Source organism: Podarcis pityusensis (genome assembly GCF_964106645.2).
Source record: "Podarcis pityusensis genome assembly, chromosome: 8".
NCBI classification, from domain to species: domain Eukaryota; kingdom Metazoa; phylum Chordata; class Lepidosauria; order Squamata; family Lacertidae; genus Podarcis; species Podarcis pityusensis.
This window is the reverse complement of record NC_138033.1, coordinates 59,373,576-59,400,694: the sequence shown is the minus strand read 5'-3', so window position 1 is coordinate 59,400,694 and position 27,119 is coordinate 59,373,576. Positions and strand designations below refer to the sequence as shown.

General features: G+C 44.1%; 1 long non-coding RNA gene across 1 annotated transcript; it reads left to right on the top strand.

Annotated features, from left to right (window-relative positions):
* Positions 1 to 7,221: 7,221 nt before the first annotated feature.
* On the top strand, positions 7,222 to 25,326 carry LOC308483005. The gene is made up of 6 exons (XR_013989541.1): positions 7,222 to 7,276; positions 13,528 to 13,585; positions 20,601 to 20,750; positions 22,015 to 22,125; positions 22,263 to 22,456; positions 25,033 to 25,326. It is a non-coding gene; the product is annotated as an uncharacterized lncRNA (long non-coding RNA).
* Positions 25,327 to 27,119: the final 1,793 nt, after the last annotated feature.

Genomic DNA, 27,119 nt, shown 5'->3' with positions numbered 1-27,119 from the left:
GCCAAAAAGTGCAAGTATATAAATAGGTACCGCTCCGGTGGGAAGGTAAACGGTGTTTCCGTGTGCTGCTCTGGTTTTGGTGTTCCGTTGCACCAGAAGCGGCTTAGTCATGCTGGCCACATGACCTGGAAAAACTGTCTGCGGACAAACGCCAGCTCCCTCGGCCTGTAAAGCGAGATAAGCGCTGCAACCCCAGAGTCATCTGCAACTGGACTATACTGTCAGGGGTCCTTTACCTTTACGATTCTGAATAGGTTGCCCCAGCTACTCTGGTTGGCTTCCAAAAAATATAAAAAGCATAATAAAGGATCAAACATCCAAAACTATCCTATGCAGGGCTGCCTTCAGATGCCTTCTAAAAGTTGTATAGTTACTTATCTCCTTGACATCTGATGGGAGGATGTTCCATAGGATGGGTGCCACTGCCGAGAAGGCCCTCTGCCTGGTTCACTCTAACAATACCCTAGGTGCTTGCCTGGTGTTAATTGGAAGTGCATTCCAAACTACAGTTGCCACTATGTTAAAGACCATAACTTCAGAGCATACATCACTAATAAAATTCTCTCTCCTAAAGATCAAATGACCAAAGTACTCCAGCACAAGCATTTCCATCTAGTCTAGATCTTTTTCATCCCAGCTCATGGTAAGGAAGATTGACCAGATATCATTTGTGGATGGATGATGCAATGTATGCTAAAACGGTCACCTGTATGGACTCAAGAAGATGAACTCTTGCTCAGGAGAAGAAAAGGACTGGGAGCATCAAAAGAGGCTAGGCAGTGGTGAGGTTGGCACGCTGGAAGCATGTGAGTGTGAAATTAATAAACCAAGACCCAGATGTGCAACCAACTCAACAATTTTGTGATTTTATAGGGATTCTATAGGTGTGCTTTCTTCATTTCAGGAGCTTGGATTAGATACCTCTTTGGGTATCTTCCAGCTCTACAAGTCTATGATTCTAATTATAATATGGTCCTGTCCTGACAACAGGTGGATTCTGTCTATTACCCTCCCCACCATGACTCGCCAAGCAAGGTGGCCTACTTTTTAAAGTAATTATCGGTTTATTTCAATCCTGCAAATCTACTAATGGTTTCTGAAGCAATTAAGAAAACAATGCTGCTATTTAAGCTCCTGTAAATAATGTATTAACCAAAATTCAAATTACAGAAAATAATTAGCTATCAAGAGTTGTGCCCTGCTTCAGGGGATGGGGGAAAAACAAAACCACACCCTAGTTTAAAATGACCTCTAATCTTTGATTTTCTTTAAAGGATGGCTCGTTAGAGTGCTTTTAATAAAATCCAATTGTTGTAGATTTTAATCATGTGGTTTCTGACAAATGAAACTAATGACTGATTGATGATCTACCACAACACATAATTCCTCATAAAAGCTAATAGACAACCCAATGACTTACATATCAAAAGCATGCATCATGGTTAATGCTGTTAACAATTAAAGCTAGAATTAAATAATCTGCCACAGTGTTTTCCAGACTTTCTACCATCAACAAACCTTTGATCTAGGGCCGCCTTCCCCAACCAGTTATTTTGGGCTTCAGCTCCCAATAGACCCACTAGTAAACATGACCAATGGTCAGCAATTATGGGAGTTGTAGTACTATGAGTACAAGATACTGGAGTAGATGGCCTATTAGCTTGATCCAAAGGCTCCTTTTATGTTCTTATATGATGCATGAACAGGGCTATCAAAAGTTCATGTTGAACAGTGTTTGTGCGTTACAGATCTACTCCTCTCTTTTTCTTAAAAAAAAAAGAAATATGTTTAACAAGTATTATGCTTTCTGTTGGTACTACTACAAGAAGTTAATAATTCAGAATCTTCAAATCCCCACTTTTAGCCAAAAGGAACGGCCATATGCAAATTTCAGAATAATTACAGAAAGTTGCATTGCTCATGAGCTTCCTATCTGTCCTGATGTTTAATTCACTGCATGGAGACATTCCTTATCCCTAGAGGCTGGCTAAGATAGAAGCATTTATGCACTTGTTCTTAGGGAATAAACTTGAGAGGGAGAGGGGGAGTTCTCCTCCTCAATTTGCCCTGCATACCTCTTGACCTTCCTGCCTGACCTCTCTGATCCTGCTGTTTGCCTGAGCCAGAGGGACTGTTGCTCTCTCCCTGGGTGCAAGACAAGGCTGCTTCTAGAATAATGCCTGAGAACCTTCACCCTTCAGTGACTTCCTGCCATTTGAGCAGATGAAAAAGCTGGGATCCATTGCAAACTCCCAAGTTATCTGGGGCTAAGTTCTGCCACTTGCTCCCCATCACTATTCAGCCAAATTTATTGTACACAACCAAAGGCCTTTACAATAAGTAAAATGCAAAATTTCCAAAAATAATCACGTGGCGCAATGGCTCAGTGTGTCTGGCTGTCAACCAGAAGGTTTGTGGTTCAGGCACACCCAGGGACAGCTGTGAGCAGGATTCCTGCATTGCAAGGGGCTGGACTGGATGACTCTTGGGGAGAGCATTCCACCAGTAGGGAGCCACCACAGAAAAGGCCCGTTCTTCTGTTGCTGCCCTCTGGACCTCTTGCAGAGGAGGCACATGAAGGAGGGCTTCAGATGATGAGCACAGAGTCCGACTCAGTTCATAGAAAGAGAGGTGGTCCTTGAAGTATTGCTCATTTTTCTGAGCTACAGTTCTCCCCATTTCCACATCAGTTTGGAAAATTTATACCAGCGTTTTAGTGCCAATTCGCCCCAATATACTATCTATCTATCTGTCTGTCTATCTATCTATCTATGCGATTTTGCCAATATGCACATTATTGCTGAGCAGTTTTCCCTGTCATAAGGCATTTCTGATGTTATTTTCACTAATGTGTGCCCATTTTACCCTAGTATATGCATGTTTTGTATGCGTTGGTTGGCTGGAAAACTGCATTTCAAGATTTATAGAAGTTTATTCACCTTGTTTCAGAATGTGAGGATTTCTACAGTCAAACTGAACTGAATTCCACTCCTCCTGCTTCCCTGTGTACGGTGGAAGTTCCCTCTCTGCTGCAGTGTGATGCCTTACGTGATCCTGCCCTACTTACCACGACTTCTCAAGCCACCTTGTCCTAACTACCTTCTTTCCCTTTCCATTCCTTTCACCTTCCTCCTTCCTTAAGGCCCTCTTAAGTTTATCAGAAAGAAGCGAACCTTTGCCTAGGAGACAGCATGTAGAAGGAAGGGAAGGGAAGAATGCCGAACAGGAGGTACTCTGTCATTGACAGTGCCTGGGGAGGCTGTTTGGAGTAAAGCATCTATCACAATGAATACACATTGTTTATCCGCTATACTTTATTTGGCTCTGCACGATAAAAATCACTTTCCACCAGCCAGTTAGAGCCAGGAGCCATGTTCCACATTATTTTGTGCAACAAAAAGGAAAAGGGGAAGAAAATATCAAATGATAAATTATGTATGAGAGCGCCACATGAATAACAAGCAGTAAATTCCTATTCTTATTCTTTTTTAGAAAAGAAAGAAAGAAATCCGGTAAAAAAATAAAAATAAACAAAGGGGCTTTAAAATCAGGAGGGGTGGGTTAAAAGGTCTTAATTATTCTGCATGATCCAGCACAACCGACGGTTGAAAGATGGTGCAGTACAATGGTTAGAGCTAGAATGGACACTGTGCGTTTTGCCCTCTAGATGTCGTTGGACAGCCATGCCCATCATCTCTTTTGTACAAATCGATGGTGCAACTGCAGTCAGAACCATGTGTGCAGTTCTGGACACCTCACTCAAGAAAGTATATTGTTTGAGTTGGAAAAGGTCCAGGAAAGGGCAACCACAACTATCAAGGAGATGGAGTGATTCCCCTGTGAAGAAAGGCTGCACAGCTTGTGGACTTTTTAGTTTAGAGAAAATGTGAGTAAGAAATGACATGACGGACGTTTATAAAGTTGGGCATGGCAAGGGGAAAGTGGACAGTGGGAAAGTTTTCCTCCTTCTCCTGTAACACTAGAAGTTGTGGACATCCAAGGAAGATGAATGTTGGAAGATTCAGGACAGACAAAATGAAGGAGTTAGAAGACAGGTTGGAAGCAAAGCATTGCACTACTCAGAGTAGATCCACTGAAATTAATGAATCTAAGTTGGCCATGTCCATGAATTTCACTGTGTCTACTCTGATTGGGGCTAGCACTGAAGTCTACCCAGAAAGAAGGAAAGTGCATTATAATATTTTGTAGCCTAGATCAGGGACAGGGAACCTCTGGCTTGCCAGATGTTGTCAAAGACCTTACTCCATTTGGCCAGCATGGCTAATGATCAGGGATGATGGGAGTTGTAGTCTAGCAACATCTGGCCTCCCCATCCCTGATCTAAATTGTGCACAATGATATATGGAGCATTTGATTTGTGATGTATTAGGACTTTAGGTTAGGAGGTTAAAAAGTGATCTATTTGGGACTCCTTCTTCCACTATGATGGTATGACTCAGTGCTTATATTTTGTTTTCATTGTTCAATATATCTTTTTCCAGCTGAATATAATTGCACTTAATCACATTTCAAAGCAAGATGATAATTATCTGCATGTCAAATTAGCTGCTTCTGAATACAAGACTGTTGGTGCTAAAAAAAAATCAAAAAATTCCCCCCATGTCTTTAAAGTCGAGGAATGGTCCCCAGATCTTCCCATCGTTTCTCTGTAAACATCAGCCTGTGATAAGCTCCTTTTTGAACAAGGGCTGGGATGCAATTTATTTTACATAGCTTTGCATAATAAAGTGGCATTTTAGATAACTCATTCAAAGGGCAGATAGCAATTCTCTTCAGACTTCATTAAACCCTTTCGTTTCATGTTAAATTAATGTGTCAAGTATATTTGGAATAAACAAACTGAAGTATTCCCTTTTGTTTGGGGAGGAAGATATAAACTGGGTTGCGATGATTTTATCAATTAGCTTTACGTTTAAAATCTGCTAATAGCCTCATGCAGCTCATCTCCTGCAGGGTTTTCTTGTTCTGTAAAAGCCAAACATTCCCGCGCTTGCTCCGTGATAAAAGAAACTGACTACACATCCCGTCAAATTGACAAACATACACAACTTTTGGAAAGTTTGTTTGAAGGGGCTGGACTTTGCTTTTAAAAACTTGCAGCATTTATAGCTTCTGTATGTAAAAATGTTTCTGTCCACTAAATGCAAAGAAGAGAAGCAGAATATGCCCACTGCCAATACATTTGACACGACATCTGAACAGGGGATCCTGTGTGTTAATGTTTGGAAGGCATTTTGAATGTTGTCACCCAACTTTCAAGACTTATGCCCTCCAGGCAGATCATCACCAGGGCTTAGTCTGAGTATTGGAGAAAAAGGAAAAATGTGAACTGAAGAACAGAGATAGAATTATTATTATTTGTTCATTTATTTATTGCATTTATATCCCATCTTTTTCTCCAAGGAGCTCAAAGTGGCATACTGTACATGGCTCTCCCCTTCTTCATTTAACCCCACAGCCAGGGGTATCTTACCCACAGAGGCTAGTGGCGCGGGGTGCCAGGGCACCAAGTTCTGGAGGCGCCACGGAAGAGTCAGAGGCTGGATGCGGCGCCTCCTGGTATCAGCTCGCCGCCCTCGCCCGCCTCCGACATGCCGTGCCAAAGCAGCGCCATGCCTCCATCTGCCGTGGCCACCACGGCCCGAAGCAGCCAGCTGAGCTGGGAGGCACCGGGTCCAGCCTCCGCCTCTTCCCCGCCGGAGGAGCCACCCTCCAGCCGCTGCCCCACCTTCTCCAGCCCCCTAAAAAAAAGGTTGACAACTCTGGGAAATGGGTGGCGGGGCGCCGGAGGGAGCTTTGAACCACAGCAACCCTGTGAGGTAGGTTAGGCTGAGAGAAAGTGACTGGTCCAAGGTCAGCTTCATGGCTGCATGCGGATTTGAACCCTGGTCTCTTAGGTTCTAGTTCAATGCTCTAACCACTACACCACACTAGCTCATTAACATAAGCTCTCAGTGGATGCATATGAAGGTCACTTGTGCACATGTGTAAATGAAGAGAAGGTCAAAATGAGAGAAGCATTCTGGGGCCATGCAAGAGCAAATAAGCGAGGAGTTAATGGTCACCATCCAGCACAAATGTTTCCAAATGGGAAATCCCAGAGCCCTGCTGCTTGTGCAACTGAGCAAGACAAGCGTCTCATTCTGGCGAGTGTTTGAAGCCTGGCTTGCATGTCTGAGAATAATTATTTGCATTATTGTATGTGCAATTTTGAGGGTCATTGCCTGTAAATTTGTTTGAAACACTCTCTCTGGGAATCAAGTGTGATTTTGCCTACGAGCCTCTATTTGGCTGCGTGAGAGGGTGTTGATTTGCTGCCATGGCCCATCACAATGCAATCAGTTTCCATTGCTATCATCAATTTATTATTTCTTGGAAATGAACCGCAGTGTGTTGAATTTAATGAAAAATACACTTATCTCTAAGACAGACGGACTTGTTATTCACCCCCTCCCGCCGTTGTATAAAATATTAAAAGTCATGCACATTTGTAGATTGTAATACACACAGTGCTGATTCAGGGGTCTGATGCTTCCATTCCACATTCGTATCCAGGCTCCTTTGTGTGCATGGAGCTCCATACAACATGTAGCTAAGTTTCCTTTCCATGAATCATAAATCCCTGTATGGGGCAGAATAACTCTTCCATAATAGAGGGGGGTGTCCATGCAAAGATTTGTAGGAACATTCAAGTGCCACAGGTATTTGGATCATCTCCCAGTTTAATAGTAACCCACTGCTTCATTGTGTGATGACCTGAGGTGGGTGGACAGGAACTCCCAGAGGAATGTCCCAGACCACCAGGGCCTACAGGTTCAGAGCCTGGACTCTTGCTGATGCCTTCCCTTGAGCAAGAAGAACCAGATGCCTCCTACAGCACATCACCAGTCCAGCAGTATTGGGAGCGTGATGGGAGGAGTGGGCAATTTCAGGCTAGAGGGTTGGCCCTTTAAGTCTCCTCTCTCCAAGGGGGTGGAGGCTAGTCTGGAGACAGAGGCATCCAAGTCCTCTGTGCTCTAAACTTTCAATCAATGTAGTAAGTTGCTCATTTGGAGCTGTCCATGGTTCTGCAGCCTTTAAGCTGCCCTGCCTGGGTTATAGCAATGGACCAGAACTTGACACTGCCTCTTCCTGACACATCCTTTGTCACCCAGTCCTGTAAGGGAGGTTGACAGCCATTGTGACCCTTGACAGCCCACTGGTGGGAGCACCTAGCAATGATCAACTGAGCCTGGGAACAGTTCACCACAAACAGGTGGGCACTGGGGACAAGAGCCATAGTGTCCGTTTGAAACCTAGGAGGTCAATGAGGTGAGAAGTCCAGCTGTGGTAGGCTCTGTGGTAGTCTGAACCATGATTCAGAAAAAGCCCGAATCCCTAAACAAATTTGGTGGAGATGGTCCAGAATTGCGCTGGGTTGGACTGTTATGGGGTGAGGCATTGGGCACCTGTAGGATCATCTAGAAAATTGATTTGGGGCTAAATCTGGGATTGGTGTCCCTAGGTTGGGCCCTTGAATCAGATGGGGTTGGGCTGTGCCTCAGCCTAGTCTTCCCCTCCTTTCCTCTCTCTCCTTTCGGGTGAGGCAAATGATGGTAGATATCCCCATGGAGGTTGAGGTGGGATAATCCAGCTGGTGCAGGCTATGTGGTGGCTTTTGCCTGCCTGCCTGCCTGCCTCCTCTCACCTGGAATTGGCACGCAGAAACAATCCCACCTCTCTTCCCATCTGGAAACTCATTGCTTGTCATTCTGTTGAAGAGAAAGGAGGCCTACTGGCAGAGAAGTCTGTTTTTCAAGATCTCTGTAAAACGCAAGGTCCTTGCGCTGGCCTGACTAAGCATTACCGGGTCCCAGGGCGTGTGGGATCGGCTATCACGTCGGCCTATAAATAATTTATGTTGGATGGTTTTCTGGCATTTTCCCTGAACAGAGCACTATTTACCTGACATTTGACACTGGCAAAGCTATTACAAGAGGCACCCCAGAGACTACGTTAACTGACAAAATAGGGGCACCTCAGCTGGTTTACACGCTTGTGGCAAGGAAATTCAGAGGAGTCTTGGGACAGGGACTCATTTTTATGCATATCTGACTGTCAGCAATCCAAATTAACCCATACTTCACATTTTGGCATTTCCTTTGCTTTTATCCTAAATAAGAAGTTGTGGGTCGAGGTAAACTCAAGAGACTGGAGAACTATTCATCTCAAAATCCTCTGTTACATCTCCCTCTCTTTGCCTCTCCAATGCCTCCCTGGCATAGGCACCAACTTGTAGGGGCTAAGGCAGTCCCCCCCATGTATTTTTTGAGGAAGCTGGGCCCCCTCAGTTTTCAGAGAGCGTTTGGCTCTGCCCCCTGACTCCTCACATCTTTGCACATGCAATGTCAGCATGTTGCGTGGCATCATGATGCCCCCCCCCCCAAATCCTCTGAAGAAGCTGGTGCCTCTGTTCCCTGGCTAGCAGACAGCCTTTCTGTGGTCAGTTACAGATAGGTAGCCGTGTTGGTCAGCCATAGTCAAAATAAAAAAAATCCTTCCAGTAGCACCTTTAAGACCAACTAAGTTAGTTCTTGGTATGAGCTTTCGTGTGCAAGCACACTTCTTCAGATACACTGAAACAGAAGTTGCCAGATCCTTCTATATAGTGAGAAGGTGGGGAGGGGTATTACTCAGAAGGGTGGTGGGAATGGGAGATTGGCAGATAGCTGAGATGAGCCTGCTGACGACTCTTAACGACTGTAATAGGTCTTACAGGAAAAGGCAAGGGGTGAGAAGGTGAGAAATGGCTTAGTCATGTATAATGGGATAAGAATCCAATGTCTTTGTTCAAACCAGGTCTCTCCATGGTTTTAAGTTTGGTAATGAGTTGCAATTCAGCAGCTTCTCTTTCCAGTCTATTTCTGAAATTCCTTTGTAGTAAAACAGCTACTTTGAGATCTTGTATAGAATGTCCTGGGAGATTGAAGTGTTCTCCTACTGGTTTCTCTGTTTTGTGATTCTTGATGTCAGATTTATGTCCATTTATTCTTTGGCGTAAGGTTTGGCCTGTTTGTCCAATATAGAGAGCTGAAGGACACTGTTGGCATTTGATGCCATACACAATGTTAGATGATGAGCAATTGAATAGTCCCGAGATGGTATGTGTGATGTTGTTGGGGCCAGTAATGGTGTTGTCCGGGTGTATGTGGCAGCAAAGTTGGCATCTGGGTTTATTGCAGGCTCTGGTGCCAGTGTCCGTGTTAAGTCTGGTTGTAGTATTATTGTGGGTTAGGAGTTGTTTAAGATTGGGTGGCTGTCTGTAGGCAATGAAAGGTCTTCCTCCCAGAGCTTGAGAAAGAGAACTGTCATTGTCCAGGAGAGGTTGTTCCAAAAGGAAAAACAAAATATTTACCACTCTCAACTGGAGCTACTGAAAAAACAGAAAAACAAGAAACTCTCTAACCTTTCCAACCTACAGGCTACTAATCAAAACAAGATCAACAATATTGTCAATCTCTCACAGCAAGCACTCAGCCCAGCCGAGGAATCAGTCCTTTCACGTGGACTGTCATTCTGCCCTGCCAAATCCCCACACATGATTCAGTTCTACGGGGACTTGGAAGCATTTTTCCGCCGTTTATGCCTGAAGGAGTATTTTCAACACACACAACAACAAGACAAATCAGAACAAACAACAACTTCACAACACAACACCTCTCAACCCACTGGAGAACAACAACCACCCTCCCAACAGAACACTGACCACCAACTACCTCCGAAAAAGTGTTACACAAAAAGGGACTCCACATGGACCCCTCCTGATGGATGCAATACCACACTGGACTTATACATTGACTGCTTCCGCCACAGAATCCAAACAGATGTGACCAGAAAACACCATCGCTTACAACAAAATCTAAACCATGCTGAAAGGAGAGCCATAGATAATCTCAGAAACAACCCAGACATTATAATTAAAGAAGCAGACAAAGGTGGAGCTGTCGTCATCATGAACAAAACTGACTACATTCAGGAGGCTCACAGACAACTTTCCAATACCGCCTTTTACACAAAATTGGACTCAGACCCCACACAAGAATACAAGAAAGAACTGAACAAGATTGTTAAGGAGCTACCCCCACACATCCAAGAACAGATCCTCACCAACACACCAACAGAACCTCGACCAGGAACTTTCTATCTTCTACCTAAAATACACAAACCAGGAAATCCAGGACGCCCCATCATTTCAGGTATTGGCACTATTACAGTGGGTGTCTCCGGTTATATGGACTCTGTTCTGAAACCATATGCCATCAGTGCTCCCAGCTATGTACGTGACACCACAGATTTTCTGAGGAAAATACAATCTTTAAATAATCTTCCCAACAATACTATACTAGCTACTATGGATGTGGAATCTCTGTATACCAACATCCCACACAACGATGGTTTACAAGCTATAAGGAACACCATTTCAGATAAAACCACAGCGGACCTTGCCACCAAACTCTGCCAATTTGTCCTTACCCACAACAACTTGAAATTCGGTGATGACCTGTTCCTTCAGATCAGCGGCACAGCAATGGGCACCCGCATGGCCCCACAGTATGCCAACATCTTCATGGCAGATTTAGAACAACGTTTCCTAAACTCCTACCCACTCAAACCTCTCTTGTACCTGCGATACATTGACGATATTTTTATCATCTGGACACATGGTCAACAGACCCTGGACACCTTTCACCAGAAATTTAATGATTTTCACCCCACAATCAACCTTACAATGAATCAATCTATGCAAGAAATACATTTTTTGGACACTACTATAAAAATACAGGATGGGCGCATAGACACCACCTTATACCGTAAACCAACTGACCGACAAACATATCTACATGCCTCTAGCTACCATCCCAAACATACCAAACAGTCCATTGTATATAGCCAGGCACTACGTTACAGCCGCATCTGTTCCAATTCTACAGACAGAGACTCTCACCTAAGAGATCTACAGCAAACCTTTTCAGAACTAAAATACCCAGCAGATGAAGTTAGACAACAGATCAACAGAGCCAGACTTATACCCAGAGAGAACTTGCTGCAAGACAGACCCAAAAAAGAAAATAACAGAACACCTCTAGTCATCACATACAGCTCCCAAGTTAAAACAGTACAACGCATCATCAGAGATCTACAACCTCTCCTGGACAATGACAGTTCTCTTTCTCAAGCTCTGGGAGGAAGACCTTTCATTGCCTACAGACAGCCACCCAATCTTAAACAACTCCTAACCCACAATAATACTACAACCAGACTTAACACGGACACTGGCACCAGAGCCTGCAATAAACCCAGATGCCAACTTTGCTGCCACATACACCCGGACAACACCATTACTGGCCCCAACAACATCACACATACCATCTCGGGACTATTCAATTGCTCATCATCTAACATTGTGTATGGCATCAAATGCCAACAGTGTCCTTCAGCTCTCTATATTGGACAAACAGGCCAAACCTTACGCCAAAGAATAAATGGACATAAATCTGACATCAAGAATCACAAAACAGAGAAACCAGTAGGAGAACACTTCAATCTCCCAGGACATTCTATACAAGATCTCAAAGTAGCTGTTTTACTACAAAGGAATTTCAGAAATAGACTGGAAAGAGAAGCTGCTGAATTGCAACTCATTACCAAACTTAAAACCATGGAGAGACCTGGTTTGAACAAAGACATTGGATTCTTATCCCATTATACATGACTAAGCCGTTTCTCACCTTCTCACCCCTTGCCTTTTCCTGTAAGACCTATTACAGTCGTTAAGAGTCGTCAGCAGGCTCATCTCAGCTATCTGCCAATCTCCCATTCCCACCACCCTTCTGAGTAATACCCCTCCCCACCTTCTCACTATATAGAAGGATCTGGCAACTTCTGTTTCAGTGTATCTGAAGAAGTGTGCTTGCACACGAAAGCTCATACCAAGAACTAACTTAGTTGGTCTTAAAGGTGCTACTGGAAGGATTTTTTTTTATTTTTTATGTGGTCAGTTCAGATGTGGTGACTCCAGCTGGATAAGCCATGGTTTATCTGGCTGGGAATGAACTGGGTGTCTCCATGCTCCCTTCTTGACACAGTAGCTCATTCCTGTGTGTGCCTGGCTACAGAGAACAATGGTGTCCTACTTTCTTAAGTCACTGTTTACCTTGACATCCAAACTGGGAAACAGTGGTTTAAGGCTCTCATGCTGGCCTCATATGCAGGTTTGGAAGGACTCCTTAAGTCATAGTTTCCTGGTTCAGACATCACATGAAACCGTGGTTTGAGAAATAAATATAGCTTCGCTGAAGCCAAGTGCATGAGTGGAGGAGGGAAGAAGAGGAGGGAGCATATGGGCACATTAGTACTTAACAAACTGTAGTTCCCAGGACTCTTTGGGGGAAGCTGTGGGTGTTAAAGTGGTATGATACTGCTTTAAATCTAAGGTGAATGTGTGGCCTGTATCTTCTTCTCACCATAGAATACTGACAAAAAGTCTCTTTGTGTGTTTTACATGACTTTCAATCTGCGAAAGGGTCCAATATAGATAGACAAAATAATTAACGGGTATTTTCCACCATGACAAACCAATCAGGATCTTCTTGCTACTCTCTTTGGTACACTCATTACCGTGCGGTGTACATTAAAAAGCGATATGAATTGCATTACAGTGTAAAAGGGGAACCATTATGCAATAAATCAGAACCAAATGCCGAAACAGATAGGCTGAGCGGTGGAAGCAAGCAAATGATGATGAGCAAAGACTCTATTATTTCAACCGAGCTTTCAATATTTAATTTCCTCATGTGTTTCCCTCCTTTTATATTCTAATAAACTTGCAGTACTGTTGCAGCTGCAGTGACTCAGCAGCAATTCAGAGGAACTGGGGCAAGGCATCTCCTATCTATCTTAGTTCATGAGCCCTGGGGCTTAACAGCAGAGCAGATTTGGCCCAGAACTGAGGTATCACTCAGGGGTGGCTGGTACCCACTGGGAATGCTGGGGCAGAAAGTAGGGAAGCCAACAGTAGAATCATAGAAATGTAGAGTTGAAAGGGACCCAAAGGATCATCTAGTCCAATCCCCTGCAATTCAGGAATCACAACTAAAGCATTCCCGACAGGTGGCCATCCAACTTCTGTTTAGAAACTTTCAATGAAGAAGGGTCCTTCACCTTCTGAGGGAGTCCATTCCACTGTCAAACAGCTCTTACTGTCAGAAAGTCCTTCCTGATGTTTTATCAGAATCTCATTTCTGGCAGTATGAATCCTATCCTCCGGAACAGGAGAAAGCAAACTTGCTCCATCTTTCATGTGACAGCCCTCTAGATATTTGATGATGGCCATCACATCTCTCAGTCTCCTCTTTTCCAGGCTAAACATGCCTAACTCCCACAGGTAGGTAGAGTCAAAACTAATGATAGGCAGACCTAACTCATTTTAGTTTTATTCCCCATCCTGTTCCTTCCTGAGTACTACAGGGCAGCACTGAGACCCAGGAAGAGAACGCCAAGAACCAGGACTATCCCTGGACTTGCTGTAAGTAAGAGAGCAGGTGGGGTTGGAGGAATCTGAAGTTGGTGGAGCAGTGCCCCATTTGTACTAATGGACCACCCTCTTTAGCAGCGGGTGTTTGGGGAGGGGGCGGAGGGCAGGGGATTTCCCTGCCAGTGTGGTGTAGTGGTTAAGAACGGTAGACTCGTAATCTGGTGAACTGGGTTCGCGTCCCTGCTCCTCCACATGCAGTTGCTGGGTGACCTTGGGCTAGTTCTCTGAAGTCTCTCAGCCTCTCTCACCTCACAGAGTGTTTGTTGTGGGGGAGGAAGGGAAAGGAAATTGTTAGCCGCTTTGAGACTCCTTAGGGTAGTGATAAAGCAGAATATCAAATCCAAACTCTTCTTCTTCTTTTAGCTACTTCTGCCTGTAGTCTTGAAGCTCTGGCTCATCTCTTGTAACTATACCACTTTAGTGCCACTGACCTCCTACTTGAGATGTAGGAACACGGAAAATTGCCTTCTACTGAGTCAGACCATTGGCCCATGAACCCCAGTATTGTGTGCACTGGCTAGCAATGGCTTTCCAGGGTTTCAGGCAGGGAACTCTCATAGCCCTGCTTGGAGATGCTGGGGTTTGAAGTGCAAGTTGGACATGTAACACTGAGTTACAGGCCTTCTCCAAATGTTTAAAGAAACAAATAGAAGTGCTTCCCTTCAAAACAATTTTGGGCAAAGTAAACTAGAGGCCTATTCTCAGCATTTCCTGGGAACAGAGATTGACTGTTGAGCCACTCAGGGAGTTGTAACTCTGTGAGGAGAATAGGGGTCTTCTAACAATTCTCAGCATCCTTAACAAACTATACTTCCCAGGATTCCCGGGGTGGGGAGCCAGGACTGCTTAAAGTGGTATAATAGTCCTCTAAATGTAGGGTTTGAATGTGACCTTATTATGACTCATTGGAGTAAGTGACTGGACACAGGCAGCTTTCTTTAATGAATGATGTTCCCGAAGACTCCTCTCTCTTTCCAATCAATTTATGATCTCAGCTCTTCTGATTCACAGCTGGGAAACTTACAATTTAATGCTCATGAAAATTAAAAACAAACAAACAAATATATATAGAGAGAGAGATATATGCATTGATTTAAAATGTTTGTTTCTTCCCCTCTCCCTTAAAAAAAAGGCAATGAAATCTATTACTACACATAATAAACGAAACCCTACTTTGAATGTTGGATGAGCACATTAAAATGCGCTATGATTCCTTTTATTTATTCAGTACATTTGTTCAATAAAACAAGCCACCTTCTTTAATTAAACACATTTTATATTTTCATTGCTGTTGCATAAAAGTTGAAAGACTGAACAGGGAATGCATTACTAAGCCATTACACACTTCCCAAGTGATTGAAACCACTTAGTGCACCTCGTACGTCATAATGCACTGGAGAAAAGGGATATGATGATGATTATTAATAACAGTAGCGGGAGAAATGCTAAACAGTCTTTTAGCTGCAAGCAATACAAAGAAGTATCTTAAAAGGGCATTTTGTATTTGCACTTAAAAGATTAACTATTATTGGGTTGGAGGCCTGTGAATTTTTTAACTTGGTGGGGGGCTGAAAGGGTCATTTTGCAGCTGGGGAAACTGAGGCTGAAAGGGTGCCTCTTGCTCAAGATACAAAGCCCTAAGCAGCTTGAGACCAAGACACCTAAAAAGATAACCTATTGATCTGTTCCAATTCCCCAGTGCTGCCCATAGACTTGGGCTGGAGCCCAACGAGTCTGGCTACCTATTGCAGGCTCTACGCCCCTCCCCTACACCAGTGTGGTGTAGTGGTTAAGAGCGATAGACTCGTAATCTGGGGAACTGGGTTCGTGTCTCCGCTCCTCCTCATGCAGCTGCTGGGTGACCTTGGGCTAGTACACTTCTTTGAAGTCTCTCAGCCCCACTCACCTCACAGAGTGTTTGTTGTGGGGGAGGAAGGGAAAGGAGAATGTTAGCTGCTTTGAGACTCCTTTGGGTAGTGATAAAGCGGGATATCAAATCCAAACTACTACTACTACTACTACTATTCTTCTTCTTCTTCTTCTTCTTCTTCTTCTTCTTCTTCTTCTTCTTCTTCTTCTTCTTCTTCTTCCTCCCCTAAGGAATGGATGGGGAAATTGAAAGGGGTTGATCATCACCACTTAGCAAGGTTCAGCCAGGTGCTCCATCAGAGGGAAGGAGATTAAGAGGCCCTTGGGAACAAGGACTGTGGCCCCTGGGGAGGGATGTCCTGCCTGCGCCAGGATGATCTGTCTTTGCAAGGGGATCTGAATGATAAAGTTCTGAGCTGGTGTAGTTGAGATCCCAGAGATGCCCAGGACTTCTATGCACCCTACTTTCTGAATCCATGCCCGTTTCACTGATTGAAGCTGGTACATGATGACTCCCTGTTTCACTCATTTAAACCGAGGTATTCTCCCAGCCAACTTCCTGAAGTCTCACCTTAGAATCCGGCATACCTGATTCAAAGCTATGAGACTGACTGATGCAGAAGACTGTAGCTCGGTGGGAGAGTATATGCTTTGCATCCAAAAGGTTCCGGTTTCAATGCCTGCTGTCTCCAGGCACAGCAGGGAAAGTCTCCTGCCTGAAAACCTTGGGCAGCTGCTGCCAGTCAGAGTAGACAGTACTGAGCTGCTAATGGGTTTTAAGTGATGAATGAATACGATTTTATCGAATGGGAGAAACTCTGGTCTAAATGCAGGAAAGGGTATTGATTTCTGAAAATCCTATCAAACTAGACTGTGGCAAAGTCCAATACATACATAAAGGCAGGCCACAAAATGGCCAAATATCAATTATTAATCTGACACAATTGGCTTTTATGATTTCTGTATTATTTGTCTTGTGGAACGTGGAAAGTGGTGCCCTCCCTGTAAATTATTCGTTCCGTAAAGATTTGGTTCTGCCGAAACAACAACACATCTTTTAAAAAGAAAAGAACAATGCAGTTATACTTAAACACCTGTCTCTCTGTTTTTGCTAATCCCTGTGAAATGGCCACACACACACCCCCAAAGTCATGTCTGTTAGTCAGCAGCGATGAGGAAGCAACAAATGCCTTTTTGTTCAATGTGAAGCTGCAACCCAATGTGTTTAATTGATTTTTGAGTGTGTTCAGCATGTGGCGAAAGCAACTTACGAGAGACCACACAGGGGCCTTCAGGGAACTTGGTGAAATAATATGTCATCTCAGCTCACAGATTATTTGCAGGTATTATGCATTCCCTGAGTGATGGCATCGAGTGAAACAGCATGGCTTTTGAAGCCACTGTCCGCTGCTGCAGGAACATTAAATTGGATAAGGAATTCTCATCCCAACCAGAAAGTGATGAGAGGTAGCTGAGACATTTCAGGCTGTGTTGGGCCAGCACCGTCTCTGCTGATTGGCTATCTGCCCCTTGTGGGTTGCAGACTGTTGATATCAGTGAGGCAAACTAAGCAACAGTCAGCAAGCACACTCCTTCCCTTGCCTTCACTTCTGTCTTCTACCAGTTTGTCCTAAGCCCAGCAATCTCTTTACCTTCCATTTGCTCATATTGTTATCTGATATTTGGCAAGCTTGAACATTTATGCTGCCTTATTTGTGCTTGAATGATGGTGGCTTGTTGGATACCATGAATGAGGCATCCAGGATGGGAAGGGAAGTAGCCAACAAAATGGCCATTGTTGTCAATCTTACCTCTTGCTGCTTCAGCAGCTAAGACTCCTCTGCCTTCCGCTGCTACAAAAGCCACCAGAACTGGCAAATCACTTGATGGTCTTACAGAAGCTATCAGAACCAATTGCCTTGTGAGGAGGAGGAAGGGGAACCATCAAGGTGAAAAGTCATTATCTCCACTTCTTTAAATGGGCTCTTTGGGATGTTGCACACTTTTTGCCGTTGAGATGATTTGTTGCTGCTTTTAATTGATCTTCTATGAGCTTTGCAAGTGAGTTAAAGTACCTTAAATAATAATAAATGAATGAACCAGCAAACAGCAGATCGTCTGCTTGAAATTCTCCTATAACACAGACTTGGTTTTCCAGATGGCATAAGAACATGAGAACATAAAAAGAACCCTGCATCGTGTCCTCACAGTGGCCAACCAGATGCCTTAAAGGAAAGTCCATAAGAAAGACCCAAGTACAACAGAACTCTCCCCTCCTGTGGTTTCCAGCAACTGGTATTCAGAAGCATTGCTACCTCCAACTGGGGAGGCTAGCAGCTCTCAGTAGCCTTCTCCTCCACGAATTTGTCCAGTACTCTTTAAAAACCATCTAGCTTGGTGTCCATCATTGACTCCTGTGGGAGTGAGTTCCATAATTTAACTCTGCACTGTGTGAAAGGGCATCTAATTGTTTCCTGGAAACTCAGAAGGGAGGATGCTGGACCCATCAGATACCTTTCCTCCACCAAAGGCCCATCATTATATGCAGAAGGCTCTGAAATGGTATCTGTCAGTGTGTTGGGAATAAGCAGGGGGTATGTCTCTATGGTGGTAAAACTCAGAGCACAGCAATGCAGCTTATATTCTGCAAGTAGAAAAATCCCATATCCAATCCTGGCAATAAAGGGTTTTTGAAAGCTGAGCTAGTAAAGACACCAGAGTCTGAGACCTTACAGAGCCACTGTCAGTTATTTATTCATGATTTATTTATCAATAATACTTCTACCCCAGTTTAAAGACCTGAGGGGTTTTCCAAAGTCGCTTACAAAAGATTCTAAAAACATATTCAAAATCACCCTCAAATCTGGTACAAGGACAGAGCTAGGCTCCATCTGCACTATACATTTAAAGCAGTATCATGCCACATTAAACAATGATAGCTTATCCTAAAGAGTCCTGGGAGCTGTGGTTTCTTAAGGGTGCAGAGAGTTGTTAGGAGATCCCTGTTTGCCTCACAGAGCTGCCATTCCCAGAGTGGCTTAACAATCAATCCCTCTTCCCAGGGTACTCTAGGAACCGTAGCTCTGTTTGAGGAACAGGGGTCTGCTAACATCTCTCCGTACCCTGAATGATCTCCAGTTCCTAGGATTCAAGTTTGCAGGCAACAAGTCCTCTGAGGCAAGGGACTAGGACAGAGCAGCTGGAAGTTATTCCGGCTGTGATGGAAGCAGTCAGAGCACGGCTGATGAACCTCCAGCTGTCAATATACTCCAGTTCCCATCAGTCTCAGTCGGCATGGCAGATGCTCAGGGATGATGGGATTTGTAGTCCAGCAGCACCTGGAGGGCCACAGTTTTGCCACCCAGGGGACGACAAGTGGTTTTATTCAGAAGGTCACAGTTTCCGATGTGAATGTGATGAGCAGAGGCTGAAGTTAGTGGCATACATCCAACCCCCTCCAGAAGTTCCATGCAAGGGTAGCCAGCGTGACTTCTGTAGCACACGGCTCCTTTGCCAAAGGGAACGTTGTCCTTTGCGAGCAGATGAATGCTCAGAGCGTCTGTCTCTGCAATGCTGGAGTAAAAGTCATTTATCACTCATCACAGGTGATGCTGCAGACTTCCACTGTCTTCCAGTTAATGCTCTCTCTGAGTGCACAATAATTAATTAGCCGGCTATTTCCAGCTCGATTACAACCATCCATCATCGCTCCCCAAAATCACACAAATTGCCATCTGTAATGCCCACTTAATATTTTGGCTCAGAACGTCAGACAATATATGAAGTCATTTGCTGCCGAAAGTTAGTAAATTTGTCGCAAGGCTGTAAAATATTAATTGTTCTGTCCTTTCCTTTACTTCTGGAGCCTACCTCCGCCATTTGTCTTGGTGTAACTATCCCATATTGAAATGCACTGGGTATCCAGGGGTGGGTAGCCTGAATACAAATGCAGAAGGCAAAGCCATTATTAACCTGGCTTCTCCTTCATGCTGGCTGTGGGGCATGTCTGCACTGTCTTCTTGGGCACCAGGAGGCCAAAGAATCTCACTGCATTTTCAATGGGCAAATCTGTCCATTTTGGTTTTGCCAATCTGAAGCTCAGTTCTCCACATCTCCATAACAATCTGCAAATTTGTTTTTTGAAAAGTCTTCATGCAAATTCCTTGGTACTGTTGCACACACCCCAATATCTGAGAGCAGCAAGAGACCCTAGGGGTCCTAGCACATGCCCAGTTTTTTAGTTTCCTTGGAAAGAGGAGGGCTACCAATGACTACTATCCACGATAGCCACAGTTGGAGGCAGAAATACTAATTTCTGGAAACCACAGAAAGGGGAAATGTTATTGTGCTTGAATCCTGCTTCTGGTTTCCCACAGGCAACTGTTCTGCCACTGTGAAAATAGGATATGGACTAGACAGGCCTGATCCAGCAGGCTCTTCTTATGCTCTTAATAAAGACTGTGGTGTCTTTAGGATAGATCAGGAATAGGCAAGCTCGGTCCTCCAGATGTTTTGGGACTAAAACTCCCATCATCCCTAGCTAACAGGACCAGTGGTCAGGGATGATGGGAGTTGTAGTCCCAAAACATCTGGAGGGCCGAGTTTGCCTATGCCTGGGATAGATGGTTGTATTTACACATATATACAACCTGAGTATAGGATGGAGGGGCTTACAGCATTACTCTCTGGCAGATTTTGCCTTCCCATTAGGTTCCCAGGAAGATCCCCAAGCCATAACTTTGGGTTCAGCACAGAACAAGACAATCCTCTGTGTCTCCTGCTTCCAGCATTAGCTAAAACTCTCTCTCACACACAGCCCCTCTTCGCCTATTGTTCTCCATCCTAGGATATCCTGGCATCCAGCCAGGTGAGGTGGGAAAAGGCCCACCCATTTGTCTCTATGGCAACAGATCTCACTCTTTAAAGATGCTGATGATGCGTACTTGGCTGAGCGGCTAAGGCTGCTACCTTCACAAATGAACTAGTTTGACTGCTTCAGCTGATTTCCTCTTATAGATTCTAACCCCACAGATAAAGAATCAGAGTTTTTGAATGGACCCACAAATATCTTCCAGACTGATGACTCCCCAAACAATACACTCGCCCCCCCATTAATTAATTTTACTCTTATTTTCAGAAATATATGCATATTTGTGAACACTTCCTCCCTCGTTTCCATGGTTGTGTACACATGTTTGGAAAGCTGCTCTGCAAAAGTTGGAGAAGTGCGAATTTGGAAGAAGGACAGTGTTTCAATTCACGTATTTTTTCATAGGATGTGAATTAGGTAGGTTTGCCTTTAAATGCAAATGGAACTGAATTTCTCCCCCACCCTTAGTAGTGGCCTGTGAGGTGGGGAGGTAGTATACTGTGGTCTCTGCTTACCATAACTCTCTTATGCCAAATTGATAAACTCATTCCCAGTAACCCTGACCCTATTCTATAAAAAGCATTATTCAGAAGATTGGTTTGCATGACTTACTAAGGAACATGCTAGGGTTGCCTATTTTTATTTTTTTTATAAAAAGTTGCTGAGCTTTTTCTAGTTTTTGATCTATTTTTTTATTGCCAAAATCTACACTACCAACATGGGCTGCCATACATCCAGATTTTCCCAGTTGTTTAAGCAATTTCCTACTGGACGCTGTTTACGAGGGCTGAATACTGGCTATGTCCAGGAAATCCCTGACGTATGGCAACCCTAGAACAATAAAATTCAAAATGCTAACAATGTGTTCAAAATCCAATGGAAACTATTTAGCTTAATCAATTCAACAAAAGTGATTAACTTGATCCAGTGATGCCAGCTTTTCAAAGACTGGTAGTCATTTATACAGCCAGTGACCTCCTGCTTCTTAGTAATCCCACCTCGCCGTGGGATGGTCCCACCCAATTTGGGAACCACTGGTGTAGACAATATTGAGTTAGATGAATGATCTGACTCAGTCTCAGGCTGCTTTCCACATTCTGTTCAGGAAGCGGCACTTCCTGCTTTGCTGTCTGAAACGATACAGTCGACTCTTCCACCTCACCTGCTTTTCATTCAGCCGCCTGCCTACCCTCAGCTGTATCAAACACACTCCGAGCTGTGCTCTCGGGGTGGTAATTGTTCTTTGTTTGCTTTGTTTCCTTTTGTATTTCCTTTCAGCCGCAGGTAAACAGGTAAACAGAAGAAAACCAGCTGAGCTAATCCGAAAGCTTGCTGGGGCTTTTGCAAGGGGAATAGAGGAGGTGGAAGGAGAAATTTCATAAAAATAAGGTAACCCACATGGGATTTTCATCTCTCTGCCCCCCACCCTACCAAATTGTCAACTTTTCTTCATATAGCTGTTTGCTCCTCCAGCCATCACTACAATGAATCTGAAGGCAATCAGAAGGCAGCCCTGTTTAGGGAAGTGTTTAATGTTTAATAGATTATTGTATTTTAATATTTTGTTGGAAGCCGCCCAGAGTGGCTGGGGAAGCCCAGCCAGATGGGCAGGGTATAAATAATAAATGATGATGATGATGATGATGATGATGATGAAGGGAGGACTTGATTACCTTTTCAGGCTGTTGTTTTCAAGCCAACCTGGAAAGACGGGGAGGCAGAGGAGGTACCCCTCTTTCCTTCAGGCTTGTTGCTTTATCTAGGACTGGCTTGCACAGCTGAAGGGCAAGAGGTAAGTCCTTCGTTTCACTGCTAATGCAAAGAGCATAAGGGACCTCTGCCTTTTATGTAAACCAATTAAGATGGCTTATGCTTCCCCCATGGCCTTCCATGCCCCCCTTCCCTGCTAATATATTTGTCACATTAAAGCCTGCAGCAGATATGCAGAGAGAGGGAGAAGTGAGCTAATGAATTGCAACAGACTGGTCCATCCATGCGACAAGAACAGATGAGTGTCAAGCAGATAACACCACCAGCCCATCTCCTGACACTTAATGTTTGTCTTTTCCTCCTCCGCCTCTGCCTCCTCCTCTGCTTCACCTGTAGTTCAGGTGGAAGGGCAGGTGAGTGAGCTGTTTCCTTTGGAGTGCTCTAGGAGGAAATGAAAGGAAGCACTCTGAGATGAGCATGCCTTGACACCTTATGGTCAAGGGTGGACATCAGGCGAATGTTCTAAAAGGAGTCACCAATATGATGCTTCCAGCAGAGAGGACAAAAGCCCTTTTGCCAACATAATCTGAGGGGGTGGACCCTGGGATCACATCCCATGTTGCAGAGAAAGGGGTGCAGGTTTTGAATGGCAAGCGGCGGTGCTCAGCCTGAGAGTTCTGACTCAATGGCCTTGGAGACCAGTGAACAGCACAGCATTTCTCAGGGTCCCCCAAGCTTAGGGTAACATGTGTTTTATGAAGTTCTTTCCTTCTTCAATTAATGCTAAACTCCACCTATTGTTATACCAAAGTGAAAATCACAAATCCTGTAAGGTTTTTCCATTTGGTGGCAATTGAGGTTCTGGCAGGTTCTGGATTGTATCTTCTATACAACAAATATATAGGCACACATATTCCTCTCCACAGTACATAGAGGGAAGCTGATGGGAGGCCATTGAGGCCACCTGAACCTCAAATGACAGAAGTACCCCCAAGCTGCGTACCCACTCCTTCAGAGGGAGTGTGACCCCTTGAAGAGCAGGCTGTCAGGAGCTCGTCCTACATTCAAGTAGGACCCTGGCAGAGACACATGCCCGAATGGCATGTTCCCTCCCTCCTGGTCGATCATTCGGGAGCTTCAAAAGCTTTCTTCTGCCCAAACATCACAGCGCCGGATGCCAACAGACATCGGCACACTTAGGGATCCGCAGAGTCTTCGCAGCTTGCGTAACAGAACTCAGCAACTCAGCATTTTGGCTAATCTACTTTATTTACATATAAACACACACGGAGCACTGCAACATGGCTCCCTCTCTCTCTAGCATCAGACAGCAAAGAGAAAGAACAAAGGACAATAGTCCCACTTCATGGAACACAGTAACACAAACATCCTGTCTCCATCGCTTCCGACTCTGTGGAGTCAAAACATGCACCATCATGTGATAGACAACAATCCCATGACTGCAATCATGGAGCAGGAATTCTAACACAGGCAACCACCCACTAACTGTGCCTCTGTCTTATCAGGATTGAATTTCAGTTTGTTGGCTCTCTTCCAGTCCATTACCAGGACAAGAATGCAGGCCAGCACATCCACTGCCTCACCTGCAGATGTAAAGGAGAAGTAGAGGTGTAACTTGTATATACAGTATCTCACCTTTTCCTCTAAGGAGCTCAAGGTGGTGTACATGGTTCTCTTTCATTAACCCCCACAACAACCCTGTGAGTTCGGTTAGGCTGAGAGGCAGCAGCTGGCCCAGGGTCACCCAGTGAGATTCAAGACTAAGTATGGATTAGAATCTTGCCCTCTCCTAGGTCCCAGTCTGACATTCTAAGCACTAAAAAACACTGGCTTTGTCGGCACACCTATCCTTATTCTCATCAGGGCTCTTTTTTTCTTTTCTTTTTTCTTTTGCTAAGACTGGAGCTTGCGTGATTACCTATAATAACCCCCCCTCCCTGCTTTCCACATAGAACATTAGCCTGGCATGGTCCCTTGCTAAGTCATTTCAGCTGGCTGATATGAAAAGAGGCAAAAAGAAATTCTTTCTGAAGCTGACATCAAAGATGATAGAAGATCAAAAATGTTTTAAAGGGGGGAGTATTAAAGGCAGGACCCGAAGCGATGCAGCTAATGAAAATGCAAGAAAGGGGCCAGGGAGGAGGGAGTTTAAGGGAAGGATGTAGAGATCAGACCCTTTTGTCGAAAACGAGTCTGTTTACTTAAGAAAGTGCGCGCACACCAATCCAAACGGTCGGAAGGTGCTATTAAAACTCATGAATTCAGACGAGAAAGTGATTTCTATTGGGATGTGAATTTATATTCATGAAAAAACTTTGGCGATGAGGATGATTTTTAAAAACCAACAAAACCAAACCATGGAGAACCTTGTTTCTATTCAAGGCATAGCAGGCTGACACTCGCATCTCAGAAATAAAAGGCGGCTCCCATCACAACACCAGGGTGAATATTCATAGCTGCTTTTAAAAAACTGGTTTCTGTGGGCTATTTCCCTTAATAGCTCAACGAAGACTCACATTCCCTCTCTTTTCCGACTCCCATCTTCCACAGCCCCCCTCCCAAGAATCCCTTTTTTGTATGTGTGTGTGTCTATCTTTTGTGCAGAGAACAAAGAACATTGCATCTCCCCCCCCCCCACCTCTCCATCTGAACAGATTTAATCTCTGATGCTTAGAGGCAAAGGAAACTTTGCACAAAACAAAGACACACAGCATTTTATCTGCCATGTCAAGGTTCATAAAACAGTTCTTCCTCTCTGCAGGGGCAGGGGTGGGGGGTGGAAAGAGGGTCGGGGAATAAAAAAGAGAAGTTTCCCGGTTTGGGCGCAGGGTTGTTAAAGAAGGTGGCATCTCACAGAAAGGAATCTGAGTAAGAAATGAAAGTTAAGGGTGCATTTAGATGTGGGGAACATTGCACTGGTTTTTCTGACTATTATACTAGTGGTTCTCATGTTCTGTTCACACTGCAGGACCTGTTGCATTACAGAACAGGCTTTTGGACCAAGATACCAGCATGTTGTGCTAAATCCCATTCACAGCAGTGGGCGTAGTGTAGCACAACAGTGAATATAATTGGACAACATCATTACTCCTCCATCCTTTCTACACCTGAGTGCTTCTGTTTCCCTGTGAAAATGACAGGAAATAACTGCATGCCAGCGCAGTACCCCAAATTTCATCACTTTACTCCCAAGGTTTTCTGGGTCAATGGGGTTGCACATGGATTTTTTTCCTGGAACCAATAAACACAGCTGGGGGAGAAATTCAATCTGGTTTGTATTGAAAGATGAACCCTCTGCATCCTCTGAAACAATGTGCAAACCAAAACACAGCTGTCTCTGAATTTTGCAGTGTGGTTCTCCAGCCATGTAATGCATACAAAAATGCATATATTGGGGGTAAAGTGTACATACAAAGACCTACATTATTGAAAACAACATATAAAAATGCATTTTATTAGGGGAAAGCGCATTGCAAAAAAATTGTATATTAGGCAAAACTGCAAAAAACGGTTTTAGGAGAAATTTGCACTAATACTTTCCTGAGGGGTTTTTTTTTTAAAAAAAATTGTGTTTATTTTGTTTTCTCTTATATCTTATGTCCAAGTGGATAGCTCAGTTGGTTAGAGTGTGGTGCTGGTATGCTAAGGTTGCAGGTTTGATCTCTCTATGGGGCAGCTGCATATTCCTACATTGGGTGATCCTCAGGGTCCCTTCCAATTCTACAATCAATGATTATCTTCTAAAATCAATGAAAATAACAAAAAGGAAAATGGAAAATAATAAATGTGGACTGATATGGAAATGTGGAGAACTGGATTTGAGACTGGAAAAAATGAGAGAATCAAAATGGACAGTTCCATCCTTCCTTAGCCACCAGGTTTTCCACAAAAGCAATATGTCACGATCTTCCATACTCCAGATGACGTCTGAATGAAGTGAGACTATTACTCCTCAAGATTTGGAAACTATGGTTCTGTTCATGCAACTTAAAAACTAAAATGCAGTGCTTCCTGCCCACCTCCAAATTTCATTCAGTTACAGCGCCTGAAAGCGTTTGAAATGAAAATGTAAACATGAAAGCAAATATGTCAAGTTCCACTGTGGGATCAAACGGTTAAGCAGTTTGGAACCATGTGACCTGAAGGGATTGCTTGCACTTGTAAGATCCCTCCCATAACCAAAGTTCTGCACTTACAGTCCTGCTTGTGTGTCTGTTGGTGAAATCAGTTAGCTTGGCGAACACACGAGACAGAGTATTCTTGGTGATGGCTCCACCATCGTGTAACTTTCTTCCAGTTAACATTTGCTTGGGCCTTTCAGTTCTGCCATGGGAGAAAGCTTTCTAAAACTTGTGTGATGAGTCTGGGAGAGATGCTAAAGCATGTTGGCTGTCTGCCTGTGCCGTCTCTCAGGAATTAGGCCCAGGTGTACTGTTTCTGCTTTACAAGCAGCAAGGGGGGAAATTGAGGATAGGAGACAGAAGGAGGAAGCTGAGGGACATTGCAAAGAAGCAGAAAGAATTGCTAAAAGAATATTGTAATAATAGTTCTTTGGTTTGTAGGAGGGATCTAGGCAGGGCAGGTTGTCCACAGTCTTCTTCTAGGATGAGTCACAGCTCTCAGGACAGAAGCTTAGAGCATCTCCAAGCCTTCTCCTGTGATGTAAGAAGGAGCCAAGAACCCTCAGAGGAGATCCAGGTCTTGCAGAGAAAATCACACTTACATATTTCCCCACCTGCCTTCCCTTGCAAGAGGCTAGGTGATCAAATTACGTATCTGCCATGCATCTTTTCCTCTGCATCCACTCAATAGTCTCTCTCTATAGATATATATTTAGAATTAAATATTAATTGTTACATATTGGGGGGAAGGAAAGGCAAACTGAAAATCCCCCCTGCCTTTTACACAGCCTGAAGGCACAGTTTAGATCTAAATAATTATATCAACGTTCATATAGGCACTGAAGCAGAGAGAGTCTGAAAGTTGCTGATGTCAGCATCAAGCAAGACATTAATACAGACGTATATTATGGAATGTGGCAGGTGCCGTTTGTCC